The 26,819-nt window shown below is 44.6% G+C and overlaps 1 long non-coding RNA gene across 1 annotated transcript; it reads right to left on the bottom strand.

Annotated features, from left to right (window-relative positions):
- Window positions 1-9,809: 9,809 nt before the first annotated feature.
- Window positions 9,810-20,486, bottom strand: LOC310826827. The gene is made up of 3 exons (XR_014556001.1): window positions 20,401-20,486; window positions 16,655-16,850; window positions 9,810-11,123 (listed from the first exon to the last, which is right to left on the bottom strand). It is a non-coding gene; the product is annotated as an uncharacterized lncRNA (long non-coding RNA).
- Between the last annotated feature and the right edge of the window lie 6,333 nt (window positions 20,487-26,819).

Raw genomic sequence — 26,819 nt, 5'->3', positions numbered from 1 at the left:
TAAATTGATTGGGGTATTATTTTATGCAGACAACATGCTTGTATCATTTGAACACAGATGGAAGCACGTGTGAGAAGAGGGAGTGTCGGTCAGTGGCCAATTAATGTATGCTGGCCAACAAACTTTTAAAAACTTCTCATGCTAGGCTGGTTTGCCCAGACCATGTATTTTGAACCGTGTTTTTTACTCAAAAGAAGGCTGCTTTCTTTCAAATGCTGAATCTCATTCTGATTGGCAAGCCCAAAAGGCTCGTGGTTTAGACACCCGCTAGGTGATGTAAGGTGAGGCAGATCTGGGCCATAAGAAGAGGGAGTCTCTTTGCCACCTCTCGTACTCTGTGTTGAAACACGAAGAGACAACTTTGGTTCTCATCTGTCATGAATTAGGTTAATGTTTGCTCCATGAATTGGGTCATGCAGGCTGATAGCTGCTGCCGTTTCAAAAATGGCATCAATCATAACCTTAGTTGTCTCTCAGCCCTTTAGGCAACTTGCTGCAGAGCCCCAGCAAGTTTGCCAGGCTTTGTTTCATTAACTGGGACAGGCGAGAGCTTTCATAATGTACATAAAAGGCATGTGGTTAATTGTAACAATAATCAGGCAGCAAAGCACTTCAGCCTTATTATATAAACTATGTTACATCAGCTTGTTGATAGCTCGGTTTAGATGGGGTTTTACACGGTGAATAGAAACGACGCTCAGAATTGTTCTCATTACAGTCAGCCACAAGCACAAAAATAGCAAGAGCTGACAAAGTCTTTATTGTACAATAGAAATGTTATCACTCTGTAAAATCCCGATCTGCAAGCCATTTGCACAGGAATATCTGGGCCAGAGCCAAGCCAATCTTCTTGACTTCAATAGGACTCCGATTCAAACTGGCTCCCACTCAGATACTTTTTCTTAGCGCTTTGCAAGCATGATCTCTGGCCTTGCACAGTTACCCCTCTCCCCTACCTCTTTAAAAAATAATAAAATAAATCAAATTCCACGTTTGTTGTGTTAGAGCTTTGTTTGAAGTTGTCAGATGACACAATATCTATGTTGATTGTGTTCCAAGTTTCTATTTTTGGACAGTTGGCAAATCTTTCGTCAGACGTAGGTGTGGTGAATTTTCAAGGAAGCGCGAGAGTTCTGCTTTTATTAAACAGCTTTAGGTTTCGTAACAGAGAACTTTCAACTCACTTTAAAGGTCTGGCTGCTTTAGGGTTGTTGTGTGGTGTGTTTTTTTGCTTCTTTATTGCTGGGAGGGTTATGCAACACGGTTTGCGAAAAAGGGCAGTGACTCATTATTCCCACCTCATTTTTTAATTCTTTCACTTACATAACTCTTCTCCAATTGAAACGAAGAAAAAAGCTAATGTTTCAGATGTGAATTTTTTTCTTTTTTCTTTTTACAAATGATAATAAGAAGCATACTTTTTTGCATATAAGCAAACACGAGAGATGTGTTTTGAATTTCTATGTCTTTTTCTTAGCTGAACTGTATTTTGCTGAGTCATTTTGGCTTCTTGTTTCAGAGATTTCTTGCCGTTAGGAGTGTTAAAGTTAAGCAACAGAACCAAGAGTTTCAGATATCCCTACCTTTGGCATATACAGTGGTACCTTGGGTTACATACGCTTTGGGTTACATACGCTTCAGGTTACATACGCTTCAGGTTACAGACTCCGCTAACCTAGAAATATTACCTCAGGTTAAGAACTTTGCTTCAGGATGAGAACAGAAATTGTGCTCCAGCGGTGCGACAGCAGCAGGAGGCCCCATTAGCTAAAGTGGTGCTTGAGGTTAAGAACAGTTTCAGATTAAGAATGGACCTCCAGAACGAATTAAGTACTTAACCCGAGCTACCACTGTACAGCACCAATTGCAGCTACAAGTACCCACAGAAAGAATGCTCTTTTCCTTCTGGTGTTTCTTCATTTGCAGTTACTGGCATTACAGTGCTAATTACTAGCCATTTGGGGCCTGTCAACACATTTGGGATTTTGAGAGTGTCATGGTCACCCTGGCAACCCCTGGTTGCATCCATGCCTCCGCTGCTGCCCTGACCAACAAGCAAAGTGACACACACGTTCTTTACTTTTCCACGAGTTTGGGTAAAAGTCAGATCCAACAAAATTAAACACATTTGTTTGAACGTACATAGTGGCAGACTTGGGGCTTTCAAATTTCAGGGGTGCCCTGTGTGACACCCAAATTTGGGTTCCCTTCTCCGTCATTGTTGTTGCATCTTTCGCATCACCCCCTTGGCTCAGCACCCAATACGGGTGAACCAATCACATTCCCCTAAGTCCACCTCTGATTTGATTGATCCCCCAAATCTGATGCTTGTTAGCAATGCCACAGACACATCAATGCAAGGCATGAATCCTCAAGTTTTTAAAATAGGCTAATGGTTGCGTATGATTGGATGGTGGTTTTGCAGAAATCCATAAGGGTTTTGTGGAGGTCCATAAGGATTCATCTTTTGTGCCATGGGAAGCACCAGATCTGTGCTTTGTGTGCTTGAGTCAAAGATGTGATCCATGCTTTAGGTTTGCAGTTTCAAATGGATATCTTTTACTAGATCCAGCCTGCATGTGTGTGTGTGTGTGTGTGTGTGTGTGTGTGTAGCGCTTTCTGCTCTCTGCCACCCCTCTGATCACTCTGATTTTCTTTCCCCAGTTTCTCAGATTCCTCACCTTTGGCTCCTGCCTACTAGGTTGTTCCACTTTCTGCTCAGCTTCCAATCTAAGTCTTGGAGACTGTATAAAAAGGAAGGTAAAGGGTAAAGGGACCCCTGACCATTAGGTCCAGTCGTGACCAACTCTGGGGTTGCGGCGCTCATCTCGCTTTATTGGCCGAGGGAGCTGGCGTACAGCTTCCGGATCATGTGGCCAGCATGACTAAGCCGCTTCTGGCGAACGAGAGCAGCACACAGAAACGCCGTTTACCTTCCCACCGGAGCGGTACCTATTTATCTACTTGCACTTTGACGTGCTTTCAAACTGCTAGGTTGGCAGGAGCAGGGACCAAGCAATGGGAGCTCACCCAGTCACAGGCATTCGAACCGCCGATCTTCTTATCAGCAAGTCCTAGGCTCTGTGGTTTAACCCACAGCGCTACCCGCGGAAAGCTCTTCCCAATTCCTCTGCCAACTCTATGTACTTTCAAGGGGGCTGGGGAGACAGGGCCGGCCCTACAATAAGGCAAAATGAGGCAGTTACCTCAGGCAGCAGTGGCTGGAGATGGGACGTGCCATGAGCCCTACACCACTAGTCTGCGGCCCTCAAGTACAGTAGAAGATACTGCCCTTTCACCTGTTAGATTCAACTGTTAATCCAGTTGGCATCTAGATGTGCCTCGAGAGATGGGCACCATCCTATCCTTTACTTTAGGCAGCAAAATGTCTTGAACTGGCCCTGGGGGAAAGTTGTCATTGAAATTCTACTCAATATGGATCCAGAACAGATTCCAACATATAGTTGGCAGAGTAAGAACTTAAACACGTTGCAGAATTCAAAAAAATATATATAGACCAGAGGCAATTATATTTCACCCAGCAGAGCTTTGCTGCTACTGAAGGCAAATGAGCATAATGGTCACAAATCCAATTCATTCAAGATTGGCCCTGTCCGTAAGAAATCCAGTTGCAGCAGACTTAATTAAACCTACAATAACTTATAATAAGTCTAAACCTTAACACTAAGCATACTATGTACAGAACACCACTCCAGAAGGAAAGAGAGATAGGAAGAAAGTGAAACCCAGGCTCCTTTTGGCCTTATTATTATAGTCAGCATGACCTTGACTGAAAGAGAAAGCAGAACCAGTTTAAGCCAGCTGTACTCAGCTTCTCTGAAGGAATAACCCAAACATCATGAACCTTCTGCTTGCTTCTTTCACACAGAAAAGCTTCCAGAACCTTCTTGAATTTAATAGAATAGAAAAGATCAGATCAGTACTTTCTGTACTATGAAATGCAAACTGACACCACCTCATGATGAAAGGAGCTATCAATATTGTGGTGGGGACAGAGAGTTTGCAGGCACTTAAAGAAGTCCTCAAGGGCACTATTGGGCCTACATGGGCCATATTAGAATTAAGAACTCTTCTGAAAACATACTAAAATAAGATTCTGGAACACAGAGCAGTGTTCATCATCCTGGTGCCTTCTAGTTGCTTTGGTATACAACTTCCATCAACCCCCACTAGCACACCAACGCCATATGAGATTGAGGGCAACTGTAGTCCAAAAAATTTGGAGGTATCAGGTGGCAATGTCATTATTTGGATTATTGTGACTCGAGTGGCACCATGTCTGTATATTTATAGTCCATCCTGTTCTGAAGGCCTAGGGTTAGCAACATATGGTGGTTACATGTTCCTCCTCACTAGAAGCTATGCAAGATAATCACTTTTTTTTTTTAATTTTCTGTTTTACAATTTCAAATAAACATTTTACATGCTTAAAATATTGATGACTTTCCTTCTTCTCTTTCCTTGATTCATTTTACATATCATACTCCCTGCATATTTTACTATAACCATTCAAAATCAGTTTTCTACTTTTACAGCCACCAAAAATTATTTACTCTGTTGAATTTGTCTTAGTGCTACCAGTGTTTTCAGCTGTACACAATTATTTTCCATATATTCAATAAACGTTTTCCAGTCTTCTTTAAGCATATGTACTTCTTGTTCTCTTATTCTATATGTGAAGTCTGCAAGTTGTGCATATTCTGTCAACTTAAGTTGCCATTCTTCTTTGGTTGGGACCTCGCTCATTTTCCATTTTGGGGCTAACAAAACACAGGCCGCAGTTGTTGCATACATATGGTAAATAACCTTTTCTGACACCTGGGAATTTAAGTCTGAATTTTCCCCAACAGAAAGGACTCTGATTTTGGGGGGAAAGTAATTTTAAACATTTTTTTCAATTCGTTATAAATCATATCCCAATACTCTTTTACCCTTTTACAAGTCCACCACATATGAAAAAACATTCCCTCCTCCTCTGTACACTTCCAGCACTTATCTGATTCTGTCTTGTAAATCTTAGCAAGCCTACCTGGAGTTAAATACCATCTGTGAGATAATCACTTTTATATCTACTTCACAGACCCAGAAACCTCAGCCACAAACCAGAGGCCACCCATTGTCTGTGGCTGAGTCAAGCTTTGAATCCGAGTGCCATTTGCAAGGAACCAGCCCACACAAATCTGGGATTAGGGAATTCTTATTCCTGCAATCAATGGCAAAATATCCACTTTCACTCCTCCATCTCCCTTTTAGATGCTAGCAGGTCAGGCTAGTACTAAGTATGTTGCAAATACTCCTTGAGTATGGCAAGGAGACAGGGACATTTTTTGCTTGGGGCTTCAGGCAACTCGCCCTGATAAAATTACAGACATTCTTGACGACACTTGGTGAACAGGAGGTCATCTCTATTTGCATCGCTTCGTGGAATCCTGTCTAGTTTGGTCCAGGTTTTAATAGAGCTCAGATAAGGCGGCAGATAAGCTACAGCTGGAATGTTGGTTTCTGCGTTTCATTCGTTAGGTATTACTCAATGGAACCCGTGCAGAAGAACCACACCTTTTTCTAAGCACAAAGGCAGAAGCAGTCTTGAGCTACCCGCAGGCTTCCCAGCCCACTTGAACCCGAATGTAAACTGGTTTAGCCGCTCACGTGCAAGAAATGCTTGGGTCATGAACCACATGTAACTGTTAGATCGGGTTGGTGCACACCAATGAGTCAAAGTATCTGGAGAGCCATGCACTGTCCGAATAACTGCACTAAACTGCTTTACACCTAAGGTGGTCATGTGTTACAGACAACAGTGCTTAAAGGAGGACTCTGTTTGAGAGAGTTTGACGTTTGAGAGACTTTGAAGTTCAGTTAGTGCAGAATTCAGCAGGCAGGTTGCTCCCCAGAACAAGACAGTTTGAGCATATTACACCGATCCTGGTCCGACTGCACTGGCTACCAGTTAGTTTCCGGGCCCAGTTCAAAGTGCTGGTTTTGACCTATAAAGCCTTAAACGGCTCAGGACCGCAATACCTCAAGGACCGCCTCTTTCCATATGAACCTACCCGGACCCTGAGATCATCTTCTGAGACCCGTCTTCATGTGCCTCCTTCCAGAGGTCTGGAGGGTGGCAACACGAGAACGGGGCCTTCTCTGCAGTGGCTCCCCGTCTGTGCTCTCCCCAGGGAAGTCCGCCTGGAGCCTTCATTATACACCTTTAGGCACCAGGCAAAAACATTCCTTTTTAACCTTTTTAACCAGGCCTTTGGTTGATGTGATTGACATCCTATGCCCATGTAAAATGTAAAATGGGTTATTGGGTTGTTGTTTTTATTTTGATTATATATATATTGTGGTTTTTATGTTGATTTTGTTCTGTGAACCGCCCTGAGACCTCCGGGTATAGGGTGGTATATGAATGTATGAATGAATATTGTTCGGTCCAGTTTAACGTCCACATCAAGGGTTGCATTCAACATAGCACTATCAGGTGTCAGCAGATTTTTTCAGCAGGGACCGATCCACTGTCCCTCAGACCTTGTGGGGGGCCGGTCTATTTTTTTTGGGGGGGGGTGAATGAACTAATTCCTATGCCCCACAAATAATCCAGAGATGCATTTTACATAAAAGCACACATTCTACTCATGTAAAAACACCAGGCAGGCCCCACAACTAACCCAGAGATGCATTTTAAATAAAAGTACACATTCTACTCATATAAACACACGCTGATTCCTGGACCGTCCGCAGGCCGGATTTAGAAGGCGATTGGGTCGGATCCAGCCGCCGGGCCTTAGTCCGCCTACCCATGCGCTAAATGGATTGTTACACGAGTGCAATAATTCCTCCTTGCTCCAAGAAACACTGCTGAACAGGAAAGGGTAACCTGAATGTGTCCCACCCAATTTTTGGCAAATCGTCCTTCTCTTGAAATCTTCAACAACATCCCATGGTGTTGAGGATGGTCTCCTGACATTCTGGGGATCTTGGGGGGGGGGGGTTGGAGAGGAAGGAGGAAAGGAGAAATGCTGCAGTCAAAGTGGAAGGAGATCTGGGTGTAGAAGCAGGAAACTGTATGCAATCTCGATGCATATGCAAATGCAGATTCTGCCCATTCTGGGGCAACCAATCACAAATAAGTCGGTGTGACAAGAGCTGGATAGCAATCATTTGCTACAGCGTTTAAACACCATCAAGAAAGAGTTAGGCTGCATACACAATGACACATTCGACCCAGAACGAACTCTCCCCGTTGCCAGAACTGCCTACATCATGCATAGGCAAACTCCAGCCCTCCAGATGTTTTGGGACTACAACTCCCATTCATCCCTGACCACTGGTCCTGTTAGCTAGGGATGATGGGAATTGTAGTCCCAAACATCTGGAGGGCCGGAGTTTGCCTATGCCTGGTCTACATCTTGTCTTCAAACAGACCCGCTGCAGAACCAATCCTGCAATCAGTTTAATTTTTGAAATCAAACCAGTTTCTCAATCAGCATTTTTCAGGGGCAAAAAAAAAAAAAAAAGCAATAGATCTAGATTGTTTGTGAGCTACGGAGAAAAAAATAGGCACTTTGTGTGCATTGATTCTAGAATGAATGTTAATGTGTATACAGCCTAACTAGAAGTTAAATAAATAAGAATAATGAAATAAATAACTGGCCATGGAAATGAACATTATCGCTGACAACACAGCTGTCAGAATACAAGGATGCTATAGCCATCCTTCCATTCATAGGGATACTTTGAACTGAGAAATATAAAGTTAGACTGCTCTTCTTTCACAAAGTTTAACTGGACAGAGCCTCATTTAACACAGTGGATCTTAACTCTCCATAAATATGCATAAAGAGAACAACTTAGCCTACTATATTTAATACTGGAGCGACTTGATTATACAGTATACCGAAAGCTATTAGGCTTCTTGATCATGTTAGAAAGTCAATACTCATATTTGCATAACATTCTCCATTTATGGCTTTAGTTCATGGGAACCGAAAAGAAAAGCCATTTCAAGCCCTCTTGAGAATGTCACAAACAAGAAAACACTCGCATATAAAATGTTTGAAATATTTTTCTTCAAAAGCCAGACGTAGTAGCAATTAAGCTAGGATAATTAAAGGAACAGTGCTAATTTTAGTGGAAATTAACAGTGCATTTCTCCAGGCAGTCAATCATGGAGCTCAATTGTCTCTTTATATTATGCAAATATGATACACGTTAGTCAAACATAAGTGGTTGAAGGCTCACGTTGCCAAACGCCTCTCGAGAAAGAGACATATAATGAAGAGTTTGCATTGTTGTTAATTCAAATTAATCCTACAAAGGCAGTACAGGCAGAGAAGGAGACAGTGGGAGTCTCATGTGATCTGGTTTTATATTTATTGATTGGTCATTTACTGGAAGCCAAGTGTTTGTTCAGTATAATTGTACAGCTAATAGCCTTGGCTAAGCCAAGCAAAAATTGTCAACTGTTCGCTTATCTATGGCACAGAGTGATTGTATGCACTGAGGGTGGGAGAGTCCTGTGATTTGCATTTTATTATTTGCATTTTATATTGTGTTCGGCTCTTTGTAATATATTAAAGACTGGTATTCAGGATCTATCATTTTTAACCCAACAGCCACAGGCTACCTTGAATTGCTCCTGTTATTATCACCATGATTAATAATTGCATTCACTGGACTGGTAACATATGATGTTTTATTCTGTTTTTAGTCTTTTGGGAGCCACCCAGAGTGGCTGGGGAAACCCAGCTGGATGGGTAGGGTATAAATATATTAATAAATATATTAATTTATTATTATTATTATTATTATTATTATTATTATTATTATTATTATCACCTTTTGGTACACATTATGATATAAAATACTATTTATAAGATTTCTAAATAGTCAACAGGTGTTCAGGTAAGTTATTGTGTAAAATTAAACCAAATCAAATAAAGACCATCAGTAGTGATGTTAATATATATATAGTGGATGCTCGGGTTGCATAATATCAGCAGTGACATAACATGGTGGCAGTATCCTGCCCCAGAGATCAGTCAAACCTCCCCATCTTGAACTTGCTACAGCTTCTGGGCCAACCTCAAGGGCAGCCCCGCATGGAGTATACTGCAGTAATCCAACCTGGCCATTATCAGTGCATGGATTACAGTGGCCACAAACTGCCATAGCTGTCTCAACAACCTAAGCTGGTAGAAGGCAAAAGGTAAGATAAAAGACCCCTGGACAGTTAAGTCCAGTCAAAGGCAACTATGAGGTTGGGGCAGTCATCTCACTTTCAGGCCAAGGGAGCCGGTGTTTGTCCATAGACAGCTTTCCGGGTCATGTGGCTAGCATGACTAAACCACTTCTGGCACAATGGAACAACATGACGGAAACCAGAGCACACAGAAATGCCGTTTATATTCCCACCGCAGTCTATCTACTTGCACTTGTGTGCTTTCGAACTGCTAGATTGGCAGGAGCTGGGACAGAGCAATGGGAGCTAACCCTGTCACGGGGATTTGAACCACCAACCTTCTTATTGGGAAGCCCAAAAGTCTCAGTGGTTTAGACCACTGGGCCACCCGCTTCCTGAATAAACAAGCACACAATCACTGATAGGTCCATCTGCCACTGTGAGGCTCAAAGCAATGACGTTGATGCCTCCCCAGCTCTTGCCATTGGCTGTGGGTTTCTTGTGATGTCACAAAAGCACTTGGCAACTGAGTGGATATAAAGGCAGGCCAAGGGGAAAGCCCTTTTCTGTTTCCAGCAGGACACACCTGGCAATGGATGAGACATTCAGCACTGCCCAGGTTTCTTCCACTTGGAGGAGGCAAACTGGTGAATGGAAGGAGGCAATCCTCTGGCTAGGGAGCGATAATAAGGCAAGTTTTCTTGCTTGAGGGCTGCTGGTATCCATGGTTGGAAGCTGGCTGATATCTCATGATGGACCTAAGAGAAGCTGGCAGATGTTGGTGGATGGAAACCAGTGGCTTTTGGATTTGGAAGTTGGTGGAGGCTACAAGGCTAAAGCAGATGGATGTTTGTGGATGTCGGCTAATGGGAGTTCACCTTTGGAAGACAGTCAACAGAAGCCAGTGGATATTTGTGGATTGCAGCCAGGGCACGAACGTGAATGGATGTTGGCTGGAATATGTTTGTGTGAGTAAATGGGAAGTTTCAAATGTGGTTGAGGCAGAATGGTGTTTGCATGTGCACAAATGTGATGTGTGAAAGTAGATATTCATGAATAGATGGAACCCAGGGGAGGGGGAATATTGGTTTCATGGAATCAGAGAATCAGGGAATCAAGTTTGGGAGGGACCATGAGGGTCATCTAGCCCAACCCCCTACAATGCAGGAATCTTTTGCCAAATATGGGGCTCAAACCCACTGGCATGCTTTTGAACTGCTAGGTTGGCAGGAGCTGGGACCGAGCAACGGGAGCTCACTCCATCATGGGGATTTGAACTGCTGACCTTCTGATCGGCAAGCCCAAGAGGCTCAGTGGTTTAGACCACAGCTCCACCCGCATCCAACTTTGACTAGAGATATCACCTCATTGACAAGAGGAACCCATCCCAGTTCTACCATAGAGAATTATGGTAAATATTAAACAAGACCCTACAGCTGAAAGAAAGATTTTGCAACGGAAAGCAGCTGGCATGTTTCAAACAAGAGGAAGGGACTCGTTTTGGGGAGGTTTCAAATGTGTTTCTGAGAGACTCCCTAGAAAGCACAGGCTCCAGTTGAGCCACGATCTTGTTTTGCAAAGTCAAGTTGAGCTTGGAAGGATGGAAATCCCACGGATTTCCTTTTAACAGGGAATGCTGACGTCGCAGCACCTCTTCCAAATTGTGGACATAAATTAGCCTTGCATTAAATAACCGCGGAGCTTTTGGGGAAGGGGGGCTGTGAACGTGCACCCGGGCCTTAGAAGCCAACCGACATGTCCCTTTTCTTGAGCCCTTTGAGCTTTTGTTCAAAGTTTGAAGGCTGCTCGCTGACAAGTGATTTGTTTCCATTAGAACATGCCTCCTTCCAGCCGTCCGTGACCATCTTGTACTTAGGGCTTTATAAGCAGCACGTCTCAACATTCCTAAAATCCCAGGGAGGATCTGAAAATAGAAAAAGAAATGAGCATTTAAATTAAAAGCAACGGCCCTTAAATAGAGCTGCCATGTTTTGAGGCAAGATAGTGTCTCTTTCCCCCTCCTTCTCACTTCCCTCCCCCCTCCCACGGGGTTGCAAGTTGCTTTTTCCAGAATACAGTGCAAAGCCACCGAGATTTGCATTCCCTCTTCTATTTATAGGAGCCTCTTTTAAAATGAAACAGGTGTCAAGTTGAATGAGACTGAAGCTGGCTTACATGTCCTATATGGCTGGAAAAGCAAGAGCTGGGGTGTGTGAGAGAGGAAACAGGGCGACTTGGGTGATTGGCAGATCGGTTGCTGAATGGAGCGAGCAGCCGAATGGGGGAGAGCTTGAGCTGAGCTGTTTATCTGCAGGGCTTCGGCCATCTTTAATTCAATCGATTTAGGAGAAGTTAATGACAGGGGAAAGGACCAGCTGGCTTTCACTGCAGAATTAAATCCTCCAAAGATCGAGAGAGAGAGAGAAAGTGAGAGTTAACTGTGCAATGCAAATCCCCTTTGGGTGGAGAGCAGCATTGGGCAGGGGGGCAGCCCTGGCAACCTTCGCCAGCTCGCCCCATTGCCAGCAGAGTGTGCCAATCCACCGGCACAGAGCTCCCCCTTCCACTCACTGAACAGGCAGACAGGAGTGATGTTGTCTGGGACACTGCCAGTGGGAACCATTGGAAAGCCCTGGAATGGGGCATTCAATGGGCTGGTGGGAAGGCCAAGGGTCCAGATAATGGATCGATTATTTGCTTTGGCTAGTGTCATGCTTCCCCTGAAACAGCAAGTTAGTAGTCTGGGGGTGCTCCTGGGTGCATCTACCTCTGTGGCATTCTACCATAGTCGCCTTTGAGTGGACTTAACTGTGATCCCCTTCATGGATCACTGCCTTGCTGTGGCGAAGGGGCTTGAGTAACTCAGAGAAGCCACCCAAGATGGACAGGTCATAGTGGAGAATTTTGACCAAACGTGATCCACCTGGAGCAGGAACCGGCAAGCCACTCCAGTATCCCTGCCAAGAAAACTCCATGGACAAAGACAAAAGGCATATAAAACTTATGACGCTGGAAGATGAGCCCCTCAGGTCAGAAGGCGTCCAACATGCTACTGAGGAAGAGCGGAGGACAAGTACAAGTAGATTCAGAGCTGATGAAGCAGCTGGGCCAAAGCCGAAAGGACGCTCAGTCGCGGATATGCCTGGAAGCGAAAGGAAAGTCCAATGCTGTAAAGAAAAATATTGCATAGGAACCTGGAATGTAAGAAGAAGACAGGAGTGCCTGGCGTGCTCTGGTCCATGGGGTCACAAAGTGTCGGACATGACTAAATGACTAAACAACAAACTGTCCAGGGGTCCTTTCCCTTTCCCTATCTCTAGTCTAAGGGAGAAGGCAGTCCAGTCGTTAAGAGAGTCTGATGTCCAGAACTTCAGATAGATCTTGGCCTCAGTCATTGTTTATTTATTGCAATAGGGAGATTAGCAAGTGTCATTTTAGCACTGTTTTGGATCACGTCCCACTTCTAATGGATGCTCTTCAGTATCTTCCTAACTTCAGTGACAGAGTTGACTATTGTAAACACTGTTCAGGAGCCCCCTGGGAGAGGCTATTGCCAGTAGAAGTGGCAGGTGAGTGTGGGCCCGGCTTTTGAGGGTTGGGCCCTAGGTCACATGATTGAGCAGAAGAGGGTTTGTTGTGTCCCGCCCTCAGCTCTCTGCTACAATGTCCCTTTGGGGGACTTATACTGGTGCGAGCTGCACAGATTTCAGTTGTCCCAGATGAGCTGCAGTGAGGGACTTCAGGCCAATGTAGCTAGGAAAGCCCAATGTCAGCCAAATCCAGGCTCTCTCATCCTGCTGGATCTTGGGTTTGGATTGTGCTGTTGCCTCTGTATTAAATGAACACAGTGAGATTTTTAACAGTGAAACTAGGATGTGGCCTGATTTTGCATGGAATTATTACTATTATTATTATCATCATCATTACTTTATGCCTCTGTGTGTATGGTTTTTCTGCACATACCCTTTAGTCTGCCCCAGCAGATTTTCCTTCCTACTAGACAGAAGTACTGTTTTTGGGGGACAGGAGGCAGGCAGATGTGGGGGACTCCCTGGTCCTGAATGGGGTAACTGTGCCCCTGAAGAACCAGGTGCGCAGCCTGGGAGTCATTCTGGACTCACAGCTGTCCATGAAGGCACAGGTCAATTCTTTGTCCAGGGCAGCTGTTTACCAGCTCCATCTGGTACACAGGTTGAGACCCTATCTGTCCGCGGACTGTCTCGCCAGAGTGGTGCATGCTCTGGTTATTTCTTGCTTGGGCTACTGCAATGCGCTCTATGTGGGGCTACCTTTGAAGGTGACCCAGAAACTACAACTAATCCAGAATGCGGCATCTAGACTGGTGACTGGGAGCGGCCGCTGAGACCATATAACACTGGTCTTGAAAGACCTACATTGGCTCCCAGTATGTTTCCAGGCACAATTCAAAGTGTTGGTGCTGACCTTTAAAGCCCTAAACGGCCTTGGTCCAGTATACCTGAAGGAGCGTCTCCACCCCCATCGTTCTGCCCAGACACTGAGGTCCAGCACCGAGGGCCATCTGGTGGTTCCCTCACTGTGGGAAGCGAGGTTACAGGGAACCAGGCAGAGGGTCTTCTTGTGGTTGCACCCGCCCTGTGGAACGCCCTCCCACCAGATGTCAAAGAGGAAAAAAACTACCAGACTTTTAGAAGACATCTGAAGGCAGTCCTGTTTAGGGAAGCTTTTAATATTTGATGAATTACTGTATTTTAATGTTTTGTTGGAAGCCGCCAGAGTGGCTGGAGAAGTCCAGCCAGATGGGCGGGGTGTAAATAAATTATTATTATTATTATTATTATTATTATTATTATTATTATTATTATTATTATTATTATCATCATCATTATTATTTTACTCATCAGCAACCATAGTCTGTCTTATTAAGGCACCTTTTTAGTGCCGTGTGTTTGTGTGTGTGTGTGTGTGTGTGTGTGTGTTTACGCAAACACCCTGGTCTGTTCCAAACAATTTTTTATTTTTTGAAAAATTATAATCAGCCTAGCCATAGTCAACCTTATTAAGTTGTTGTTAATTTTAACACTATTTCTTCTTAGTGTCTCTGTGTCTGTATATGTGGCTGACCCATCTGAACCTTAACTGAACAGCATTGTTAGTACTGAAGTGACTGTCATACATCAGCTCAACTGGTGACTGGGGAGCGGACGCTGAGACCATATAACACTGGTCCTGAAAGACCTACATTGGCTCTCAGTACGTTTCCGAGCACAATTCAAAGTGTTGGTGCTGATCTTTAAAGCCCTAAGCAGCCTCGGTCCAGTACATCTGAAGGGGTGTCTCCACCCCCATCGTTCAGCTGAGATCCACCTCTGAGGGTCTTCTGTCAGTTCCCTCATTGCAAGAAGTGAAGTTACAGGGAACCAGGCAAAGGGCCTTCTTGGTAGTGGCATCCACCCTATGGAACACCCTCCCATCAGATGTCAAGGAGATCTGAAGGAGAAGACATCTGAAGGTATAAGAAGGTTTTTAATGTTTAATGTTTTATTATGTTTTTGTATATGCTGGAAGCCACCCAGAGTGGCTGGGACAACCCAATCAGATGGGCGGGGTATACATAATAAAATTGTTCTTATTATTCACCCAGTGTGAAAGGGATTGCCCTGCAGGTTGCTTATGGGAGAGGTAGGCCAAAATTGATGCTCTTTTTACAGAAAATGTGGGGAGAGAAGCACTCTGCTTTGTAAGTGTTGTCTACCATATTGAAAGTACACCGATAAAAGAATGAAAATGGTTTATTGAATATTTACAGATAAATTGGCAGGAATATTGTAATAACCTGCAGTTTCATAAGTGTGTGTATTTAAAGAAGATGAATAAATGAGCAAATTAAGTTAATTTGGATATGCCGAAGATATTTAAAGCAAATTTAAGGAACCGCAGAAAGAGGGGGAATGGAGTAAAGTTTTGAAATGTTAAAATCAAGTGCCTCCAATTGCCAATATTGGTCCCTCTGGCAAAGACTGGCCGGCGACTACTTGCCAACCACATATGCTTGATATATTGGAGCCCTGCCATAATGTCTCTGAAGTTTCACCAGCTTCCATCTGCAGTAATCCTATGGTCATCATGACCACAGTTGCGCATTTGATCCTGTGATATATCTGACCACTGTTCCTTAAATCCTTTTTAGAGGTGGCAGCCTGGCTGTGAATCACCCTGTGGAAAAGATGTCAGGCAGATGAACCTGAGTTACCCAGCATCACTCATTGCCAGAGAGTCTCAGGTTGCAGCCGTTCCTCCTCGAGGCTGCAATCATGCGCCCATCAGCCAAAAGGAAAGAATATCGTGAGCAAATCAGAAGGAAGCAGCATGGGGTATTTGGAAGTCTGTCCAGAATGCCAGTTTGGGCTGTTCTGGCTGTCCCCAAGTACCCCAAGCTGTGTGCAAACTGCTGGCTGTCATTCTCTTTCTCATACAATTGCATACAATTCCAGGATAATCAGGTGCCCATGGAATACTTGCCGGTAGTTTTTATTGTGATACCCCTCAACCTCCCACTTGTCCATTGGGTCTCTTTCTTTGAAATTCATTCCCATTGCTTCCCATCCCTCTAGCTTTCAGTTGATACTTATGTTTATTTGTCAGGGCATTTACCGTATTTTTCGCTCTATAGGATGCACCGGACCATAGGACACACCTTGTTTTAGAGGGGGAGAACAAGGGGAGGAAATTCTCCCCCTCTCTGCTCAGCGCCCCTTCAGCGAAGTGGCAGGAGAAACGGAGCCCCTTCCATTTCTCCTCCTGCTTGGCTGAAGGGGCGCTGCGCAGCTCTCCCTCTCTGCTGAAGCTGGGAGAGCAAGACTCTCCCGGCTTCAGCAAAAGGAACCTGAAGCCTCCAGAACACAGCGGGAACTTGCGCTGCGCTCCGAAGGCCTTCAGGCGGCTATCCCTGATGCCTGGAGAGTGAGAGGGGTCGGTGCGCACCGACCCCTCTCGCTCTCCAGGTTTCAGCGAAAGCAACGCGAAGCCTGCGGAGTGCGGAGGGAGCATTCCCTCTGCGCTTTGGAGGCTTCGCGTTGCTATCGCTGAAGCCAAGGAGCCTGCATTTGCTCCATAGGACGCACACACATTTCCCCTTAATTTTTGGAGGGGGAAAAGTGCGTCCTATAGAGTGGAAAATACAGTATTTATTTTGAAAAAGAGGTTCCAGAACTTGTTGGCTTTTTTTTAGGGGGACCAGCCAACCAAACTTTGTTGAGCATGCAGTTAAGGTTGTTGAGCTATTTTTTTGGAGGGGAGAGATTGTCCCTAAGTAATCTCTTCTTCACCCACTCACCCTACCAACGGTTTTGGCACCTTATGATGGCTCCCTCTTCTGCACCACACCAATTGCCGTGCTGCTGTGCTGTAATACTACAGAGGTGCTGGAATACACCAAAGAGTATTCCACCCGAAAAAAGCCTTGCCTACACTCACCTTGAAGGTGCAGCATTTTAGACCAGGTCCTCAAGGTGGTTTTGAGTACCACCTTTGCTTCTAGCAGAATGTCCTCCTCATCAGTGGTGTAGCATGGGTTGCCAGTACCCGGGGCCGCATGGCGAGAGGGAAATGGATGGAGTACGCATGCGCATTCAACTGCCTAATGACATCCATGTCACCCAAGAGATCGAAACTGCAGAGATAGGAAAAGAAGAGTCGTTCCGCTGTCTGCAGATGTTACTTCCTGGTTCGCATGGAGAAGCCGTTTTGAACAGAGCCCAGTGTCGGAAGCACACAGCTGTATTGAGGCAGCATCGGATGTTGAAATTTTGCACCCCTAACAAATTGCACCTAGGGAAACTGCCCCTCCCCCCCTGCATGCTATATTACTTCTCCTCATGATGGGGAGCTGTTCCAGCTGCTCGGTTGCCGCTTTGCTTAATGACTCTTTCCAAAATTCAGGATTCATGCTGGTCAGTTGACACGATGCCCAAGGGTAAAAAAAAGAAATCCATTTGTAATCAGAAAGCTCTCTTGGGGAGGACTGCACAATAATGTGAGTTAACAAAGAGCTGGTTTGCAAGCATTGAAGGAGGGATTGATTGAGGCTGGAGGAACATGGCTCAATTGATAGAAAAGCATTACCAAAATCATTTTGTTGGGTCTCTTTACCACTTCCACCCAAAATGATATGTCAAAGGTAGCCTAGGGGAATGGCATAGGTTTCAAAGAAATAGCTTCACTGCAGAGTGCTCTTTCTGGATGCTTTTCATTCACCAAGTCTCATCTTGCATATTGACAGCACGTCGTCTCGTTCAAGACTCATTGCAGAGCATTCCAGAGGAATATTACCTTACCCACTGGAAACTTGGACCAGTGAGTCTATCATGCCTTACAGTATTGACAGGGTTGTCTGGGTCACTTCTGCCTTCTTTGCTGGCCTAACAGTACGTGGAGAGATGGTTCTTGCAACCTGTGAGTGCTTTGTTGGGAGGGCGTTTTGAATACCAAGGTTTATTCAACTTACGAATTGCTTCCCACAACAAAAAGTCCTGGTGCAGTTTGCAACAAGGATAAAAGGCAGTAATGAAAATACATAACCATATTAAAGACATCATCAGAGTACACACACACACACACACACACACACGGCATTCAATCACTGATGCAGCCAAAATGTTGGGGAAAGCAAAAACTTCTTTGCCTGGCACCAAAATAATGACAAAATTATGCCTGATGGGTCTCCCTGGAGAGCAACTACAGAAAAGGCCTGTTCTCTCATCACCACCCTCTGGACCGTCCTCAGAGGTGGCACACACAGAAGTGCCTAAGATGATGATCTCATAGTCCACACTGGATCATAAACTTGGGTACTACCACAAAAGGCCTTTGCTTCAGCCACCACTCACATGGTAGAAGGTGGGGCTCTCAAAAGGTCTCGATTGATAGGCTCAGGTGGAAGTAGACACTCATTTCAATACCTGGGCCAGGCCATCTACAAATCTGAAGGCAAAACCTGGCATCTGGAATTGAACCTGGAAACAAATTGGCAGCCGGTGAAGCGCTTTCCATTCTGGTGTGACATTTTCTCAGTTGTGAACCACAGTCAATCTGTCCACCACATTTTGGACCAGTTGAGGGTACGGTTCACAGATGCTCTTCTGGGTCAATCCCATGTACTGTAGAGCAGCCAAAATTCATGAAAGTCACTGCAAACTGTTAACACCACCTGAATGCCCAGTGCTGGACTTAGTGATATCCTCAAGCTGTGATCTGGGTCAAAAGACGAGATTCTGTCCAGAGCCAGGCTTCCTAGTGTTCCTCTCTTGCTCCCAATAGCATAGAGCCCTTCTTCATCTTAAGCATTGTGAAGTTTCTTTGGTTTCACCATCTCTTTTTGTTTCTTGAAGTCTCCTCCTTCATCTCTCCATTGTGTAGTCATCTTTCTTAGCATGCTGCCTACTATGGATTCTTCCTTCAGCATTCTCACTGCTGGTTTGCTGTCCCCTGAGAGCCAGCGTGGTGTAGTGATTAAGAATGGTGGACTCGTAATCTGGTGAACCGGGTTTGCTTCCCCACTCCTCCACATGCAGTAGCTGAGTGACCTTGAGCTAGTCACACTTCTCTGAAGTCTCTCAGCCTTACAGAGTGTTTGTGTGGGGGAGGAAGGGAAAGGAGATTGTTGGCCGCTTTGAGACTCCTTAAGGGGAGTGAAAGGCAGGATATCAAGTCCAAATTCTTCTCCTCCTCCTCCTCCTCCTCCTCCTCCTCCTCCTCCTCCTCCTCCTCGTTTCCCTACATCCCGGGACAAATGCCCATAGGACATCCCTATTTTCATTGAAATGTTGAAAGGTATGTAGCCATCAGGGACGCAGGTGGCGCTGTGGGTTAAAGCCTCAGCGCCTAGGACTTGCCGATCGAAAGGTCGGCGGTTCGAATCCCTGCGGCGGGGTGCGCTCCCGCTGCTCGGTCCCAGCGCCTGCCAACCTAGCAGTTCGAAAGCACCTCCGGGTGCAAGTAGATAAATAGGGACTGCTTATCAGCGGGAAGGTAAACGGCGTTTCCGTGTGCGGCTCTGGCTCGCCAGAGCAGCGATGTCACGCTGGCCACGTGACCCGGAAGTGTCTCCGGACAGCGCTGGCCCCTGGCCTCTTGAGTGAGATGGGCGCACAACCCCAGAGTCTGTCAAGACTGGCCCGTACGGGCAGGGGTACCTTTACCTTTACCTTTATGTAGCCATCATCTGGGTGAAGTTTAAATCCTAGCCAAACAGATGAATTTCCCTCCCCTCATAGAAGCTGGGCTGTACATTGTCTTGTTCCCTGAGCAGCTTCTGAGTTACCCATGAGTTCAGACTAGTCAGCATCAAAAGCTTTTTGGCCATGTGTGCAATGAAACAGAGATTATTTCACCCATTCTGCGTCCATATGGGACGTGGGTGGCGCTGTGGGTAAAACCTCAGCGCCTAGGACTTGCCGATCACATGGTCGGCAGTTCGAATCCCCGCGGCGGGGTGCGCTCCTGTCGTTCAGTCCCAGCGCCTGCCAACCTAGCAGTTTGAAAGCACCTCTGGGTGCAAGTAGATAAATAGGGACCGCTTACTAGCGGGAAGGTAAACGGCGTTCCGTGTGCTGCACTGGTTCGCCAAATGCAGCTTGTCACACTGGCCACATGACCCGGAAGTGTCTGCGGACAGCACTGGCTCCCGGCCTCTAGAGTGAGATGAGCGCACAACCCTAGAGTCTGGCAAGACTGGCCCGAACGGGCAGGGGTACCTTTACCTTTACTGAGTCCATATAGAATCAAGTCTGGGATCAGGCTGGTCTAGTGTCTAGCCTCCAGATAACCTCCTCTTTCATTTTGGTAAAGATATATTTTGTAGTTCACGTGATTTTGCTGGCACTGTTTTTGGTTTAGACTCAAAAACCCAACATGGCCTGGGTCAAGACGTTCAGTGTCCAAAGGATGAGATTGCTCTATACAGTTCCCTTTCTCCTTCTGGTTTTTATTGTCAGTTGGTTGAATAAATATTCTCAATTGTTTCTCCAGAATGACAAAATTTCAATTCTTTGTTTTGAAACCAGAATCTGTTGTGGATTTTAAAATGCTGAGTATATTTAGCCCTGGCTGAAGTGTTAACCCACAGATGCAAACAATAAATTCCAAGATTCACCCAGCATAAGACAGAATACATAGCAAAAAAAATAAAAATAAAAATCCTCTTATGTGGTCTATAAATGTACCTGGTTTGCTTTGGGGGCTCAGTTCTTCCAGTATGGTGAACAGTCTTCTTATGTAAGTTGTGGTCACTGCAGAGGGTGGGTTGGGGTAAAGGTAAAGGTAAAGGTACCCCTGCCCGTACGGGCCAGTCTTGACAGACTCTGGGGTTGTGCGCCCATCTCACTCAAGAGGCCAGGGGCCAGCACTGTCCGGAGACACTTCCGGGTCACGTGGCCAGCGTGACATCGCTGCTCTGGCGAGCCAGAGCTGCACACGGAAACGCTGTTTACCTTCCCGCTGGTAAGCGGTCCCTATTTATCTACTTGCACCCAGAGGTGCTTTCGAACTGCTAGGTTGGCAGGCGCTGGGACCGAGCAGCAGGAGCGCACCCCGCCGCAGGGATTCGAACCGCCGACCTTTCGATCGGCAAGTCCTAGGCACTGAGGCTTTAACCCACAGCGCCACCTGCGTCCCGTGGGTTGGGGAGAGCCTCTCAAATGTCCTTAGAAAACATTGTGGACTATTTAATATCTGGCTTGGTAAGCACAGTAGTTATGAAACAGCTTTTTAGAATAATTTTGGAACTCTGCCTCTGTTTCTGTTTATTTTAAGGCTTATTTGCAAGGGATAGAGTGACCGTGTCCTAAAGTATACCCCATGCGAACCCTCTCAACCTAACAAATTAATACCCTACCAATAAGGTCATTCCTTGAAGCGAAGACCCAATGTTAACGATGCCCACAACCGTTGCCAGCGTTTTCATCATCCATATAAATTTACTCTCAATTTCAGGAGGTGAGATCAGGACATGGTGGACCAAAGAGGCAAGAGGGGTTCACAAGGGTCAGTCTGCCCTCAGTGCCACATATTTAGGAGACCCCAGGCAGGTCTCCAATACTTAGGTCACAGTTCTCAAATGTCAATAGAATGAAGGATCTCTGGGCTACTTTGCTCCCTGCCTCTGGAAACTTCTAGGTAACGATGTTCCACATTTGTGTTTTAACGCTTTGTAAAAATGTATTGCCAGGTTTGTTTACATGTTTATAATGTGTGTCATTTGCCTGTTTTGGCTTCACGAAATTAAGACCATTTGCACAAACAGGGCAAAACATTTGTTCTGGAATACAAAATTGTTAAGCTCAATAGCCTTAACAGTGCCTGCTAAAATAATCGAAATAAGCTTCAGAAACCTGGGTTCCCTGACACAATTAAATATTCTCTTGTTTTGTTGTTGTGAACCTTTTGAAATACGTACCCTCTCATTTTTCAAACTTGCAAAAGCTTGAGGCCTAGAAACAACTACATTATTATTGTTTTTAAAAATTCTTACAGTGATTCCAAAAGCCACATGTACTGGCTGGGTGTTGCCAACCAATTTCTGAGTTTGTGCAGTAAAAGGAAATGGTTTATGGTTGTGCTTATACAACATTTATGGTTGTGCTTATACATGTGTCCTACAGATAAAATGACACAAAAAGGTCCTTACATATTTATGGCAGGTTCATTATCCCTTAGCTATAGAAAGCAAAAAGAGAGCTGATGTAGCATAATCTTGGATTATAAATAATCCCTATGATATGGGTTCTTTCTTGCCACAATGTCTGTCACAGGATTATTTTTTGTTGTTGTTCTTATCACCGTTAAAGATTTTATTTGTTTGCTTTCCGTAGAGGTTGTACCAGGCTCGTGCAGTTGGGCATTCCTGCCTTACTGAAGCCCCATTCTTGCGCAAATCTATGCTGCGCATTAATACAACAGCACAAGGGGTAGAAGGAGAACCAACTTGCTTGCTAATTTATTTGTGACCTCAGGTATTCAAAATACACACTTGTTAAATGTAACAAGTTGCTCCCACACTGATTCTTAAGTACTGTCTGTATACCAGTGCAACAAGGCAGCATCTAGTTATGTGAACTTCACTCAACTCAAAACCTTTCTCTTGCCAGAGGAAACCCAGTAACCCCAGATCTTTTAAACACAAGAACTAGGGACATTGTGTCACAACTATGTATTCATTTCACCAGTAGAGCCAGGCGGGGAAGTTTGGAAAAGTGGTACTTTCCCATATCTGTTTGCTGTGAAGGTACACCCTGTTGAGTGTCTTGGGACATCATGTGCAGTGCCAGAAGCAAGTGTGAATTCTTTCCCTGTACTTTGCAGGAATGATGGCAGGAACACGAGAGGCTGTTGCAATGGAGGAAAGAATGTGGTAAGAAAGACTCAGTACGGTCCGTACGCCAATAAAGGTTTGAGAATCTGACTCAGTACAGCTTGGCCATTCTTGTTCCAGTTTTGCAATCCCAGAGGTACTGCTTGCAGAATTAGCTAGCTGGAGCGTTGTTGCGCATCACTACGAATACTCAACAAATGGCTACAAATCAATTTTGCCTGTGTCGGTGTAGGGGACAAGCCACAGAAAAGGAATGCTTGTGAATGTAAAAAGGTGAAATGCTTCTAGGAGATGATATATAATGAGTTGAAAAAAATGTTGAAATATACATTTATAGAGAAACCAGAAGCATTTCTCTTGGGTATTGTTGGAAACGATATAAATAGAAAGGAATGTAAGCTTTTTCTATATGCTGTAACAGCAGCAAGAATACTATTGGCCCAAAAATGGAAGCAAGAAGAATTACCAACGATGGAAGAATGGAGGATGAAATTAATGGACTATGCGGAACTTGACAAACTAACAGGAAGGATCCGAAACCGGCGGGACCAGAAGTTTACCAAGGACTGGAGTAAATTTACGGATTATTTGAAAAGTATTTGTGACGACCAGACGATGTTTGTAGGTTTGCAAGACGTTCTGTGAGGAATAATATTAGAAATATTGCAAAGATGGAGAAGGAGACGTGACATGTTAAGAATGTAAAGGCAATATTAAGTTAGGAAATGCGTAAGAAGTGATTAAGACGGAGGATTATCAGAGGTGCTGATGGAAGTCCAATAAGAATGTATTTGTGATAAATTGTGTGGTATGTTTTATAATTTTGTATGTTAAAAACCAATAAAAATATTTTAAAAAAGAAAAGAAAAGGAATGCTCGCAATAACAGGTTGTGAACTGTATACAACAAACGACTTCCATTAAATAGGTTTAACAAGTCAGCCAGTCCCTACGGAATAAATGACACAGGATAGTGGGAGAGGCTGTGATTATGTAGCCTACAGGGATTGGTGTCTGTTTTTAGAGCAAAAAAGGCACAATATCCCAGTGCCAGATACTTCAAGTACCAGAGTCCACCGGGGGGGGGGGGGGGAGTGGACCGAAAGTGGGAGAGAAGCCATGCACCTCTTTTGCTCTAAAAGTTGAGTCCTCTCATCCATTTGGTTAAGTCAGGTCTTGTTGGTCTAAGACGACAGCCCCCCACCCCCAGTGCTGGGACCAACTCAGTGCCTCTGGTGTGTAAATAGAAATATAAACCAATCTGTCTTTTTAAATAATAATAATAATAATAATAATAATAATAATAATAATAATAATAATTTTTATTTGCTTTTACAAGTGTAAAGATACAACAATACAAAATACATATTTAAAGATTTCTTGGAATCGCCAGACTTCCCATCATACCTTCCCTGGATCCGATTGCCAACGTTTTCAGCTACATATTATTTCTCATCCATATTTTATATCTCTCCATATTGTCCATAGTAGTTGTTACATTACAAGTGTTATTAGAATCCTGCTAATGTTTTCATCTGGTTACAGTGGTCTCCCTTAAATAAATTATAAATATTTCCCATCCTTTCTTGAAGTTTTGGTCTTCTTGGTTCCTGAGCTTTCCGGTCAGTTTTACCATTTTGGCATAATCAAGCAGCTTGGTTTGCCATTCCTCTCTGGTCGGGGACTTTATCTTCTTTCCATTTCTGGACTAATAGCATCCGTGCTGCTGTTGTCGCACACATAAAGTTTTTTGTGCTCCTTTGGGATGTCGGTACCTACAATTCCTAACAGAAAGGATTCTGGGTGTGTTTTTTTACAAAGTTTATTTTAAACATTTTTCCTCAGTTCATTATATATCATTTCCCAGAATGCTTTTATTACCTTACCCGACCACCACATATGATAAAAAGGTACCTTCTTTTTCTTTGCATTTACAGCAGGTATTTGTACTTGTCATATATTTGCACTAACTTACTAGGAGACAAAAGGGATGCGGGTGGCTCTTTGGGTTAAACCACAGAGCCTGGGACTTGCTGATCAGAAGGTCGGCGGTTCGAATCCCTGCAATGGGGTGAGCTCCCGTTGCTCGGTCCCAGCTCCTGCCAACCTAGCAGTTTGAAAGCACACCAGTGCAAGTAGATAAATAGGTACTGCTCCGGCGGGAAGGTAAACGGCATTTCCGTGCGCTGCTCTGGTTTGCCAGAAGCGGCTTAGTCATGCTGGCCACATGACCCGGAAGCGGTACACCGGCTCCCTCGGCCAATAAAGCGAGATGAGCGCTGCAACCCCAGAGTCGGTCACAACTGGACCTAATGGTCAGGGGTCCCTTTACCTCTACTAGAAGACAAATACTACAAATACATCATTTTCATACAATTTTCTTTCAGCATACAACATGCCGAGAATTTCTAAAGCAATCTGTCTTTATTCTCCAGGGGGATGTTGGATGGGGGGATTTCAGGGACCACATCTGGCCTGCAGACCAGGGGTTCCCCACTCCTGATCTGCTTCATGGCACCAGACTGCATAGGCTGTGTCTGTTTCGTAATGTTTAGCCCCAGTGTCCCCAAACAGCATGTGTTGGGGTCAAGCCGGTTTACTGTTCAGGCTGCCTCGAAACAGAACCGGAATGGCGCCAAGTCATCAATGGAACCACCCAAAGCTGCATTTCTGCCACACAGAAAAGCCCTTCATGTGTTCCCATCTTCTCCTAAAAAAAACCCCCAGAGCCAAAAGCTACCACATCAGTCAGGCTTGCTATAATGAACTCCAGCTTCTCCTCTGTTTGGTCCTGGCAGCGATGCTATACATATCATAGGAAACCACTAACCCCAACCACAAGACGAACGCCTCCGTTTCTGTGCAACGTTTTCCTCCTGCAGGGTGCTCACATTATCAGCACTTGGGTGTCACAATGCAGACGCTATTAGAAGGCACCTGTTCGATACAATGGAAAGGCAGTCTCCTGTGATTAAAATATCTATTTTATGACAAATGCCGCACAACTGTTTGGCTGCAACTATAAAGCAAACGGGCTATTTGCATATGAAAGGGGATTCTTATACATTTGGGAGTGATGGAATCGGATCTCTATGTGGCCAAGGAAGCGGGGATAGGAACTATTTTCTCTCTCCTTTTATTTCCATGGATGTTGATAGGGAAAGGCCACGGTTTTGCATCCGCTGTTCTGGAGCTATTGATCTGGGCAGCACTGATTGCTGGAATGTTAAGTCTGTCGTCTCAGCAAGGAATCAGAATTATGCAAGATGTGCCAAGAGGAAACTTACTTTCCAGTGTGTATGTGTGTTCGTGTGTGTTCGTGTAATTTGATACCAACTGAGCAAATACAGCAAGTGAGAATTTGAAGTCTGGAAATAAACATGTATATTCTTTGTGATGTTATTAGCAGTGAATACTTGAAAACAAGCTGGGTTTCAGTTCAGGATCCCAGTATGAATTTAGTGTATTAGGAAGCCCCACAGATATCTGCCGCGTACTCTGAAGGACATATGCACGCACACACGAGCAAGTAAATATACAAGCAGAACTGCATTTGGTTTGTGAGCGGGGACACTGCTTGCCCCGTCTTAAGAAACTGTTCTTACTTCCACTTTCCTAATGTAAAGATCAGCATGCCATTGGGGGTCTGGTACTGAGCATGGATGCGGGTGGCGCTGTGGTCTAAACCACTGAGCCTCTTGGGCTTGCCGATTGGGAGGTTAGCGGTTCAAATACCTGTGATGGAGTGAGCTCCTGTTGTTCTGTCCCAGCTCCTGCCAACCTAGCAGTTTGAAAGCATGCCAGTGTGTATAGAAGGTAAATAAGAATCTGCAAGAGAAGATATATACTAAGAAAACCGAGGCAGGGAAGGAAGGAAGTCTGGGCGTGAATTTACGCAGTGTAAATAAAACGACATAAAATGATGACTGTAAAAGATTAAGTTTTATTTATGTTTGTGAAAAATTCAATATAAAGCATTTTTAAAAAAGAAAAAGAAAGCATGCCAGTGCAAGTAGATTAATAGGTTCTGCTGTGGCGGGAAAGTCGTCGGCAGCAGTGTCTGGTGTAAATTGGTGAAAATGTCCTGGAAAATCCATGTCTATGGCAGCCTGTGCCAATTTTGCCGTTTACCCCTAAAAAAGCTCAACAACGTTTCTGTCCGGATTTTCACTGTTTGAAATATGGCAATCCCAATGCACTGGGAAGTGTGGAATAACGCTTGCTTTGATCCAACACCTCCTAACTTCCCTGCAAAAAAATCAAGAATGGATGC

The sequence above is a fragment of the Podarcis gaigeae genome, assembly GCF_964106915.1.
Source record: "Podarcis gaigeae genome assembly, chromosome: 11".
NCBI lineage: Eukaryota > Metazoa > Chordata > Lepidosauria > Squamata > Lacertidae > Podarcis > Podarcis gaigeae.
The sequence above is the reverse complement of the archived record's forward strand: the minus strand, read 5'-3'. Positions and strand labels throughout refer to the sequence as shown.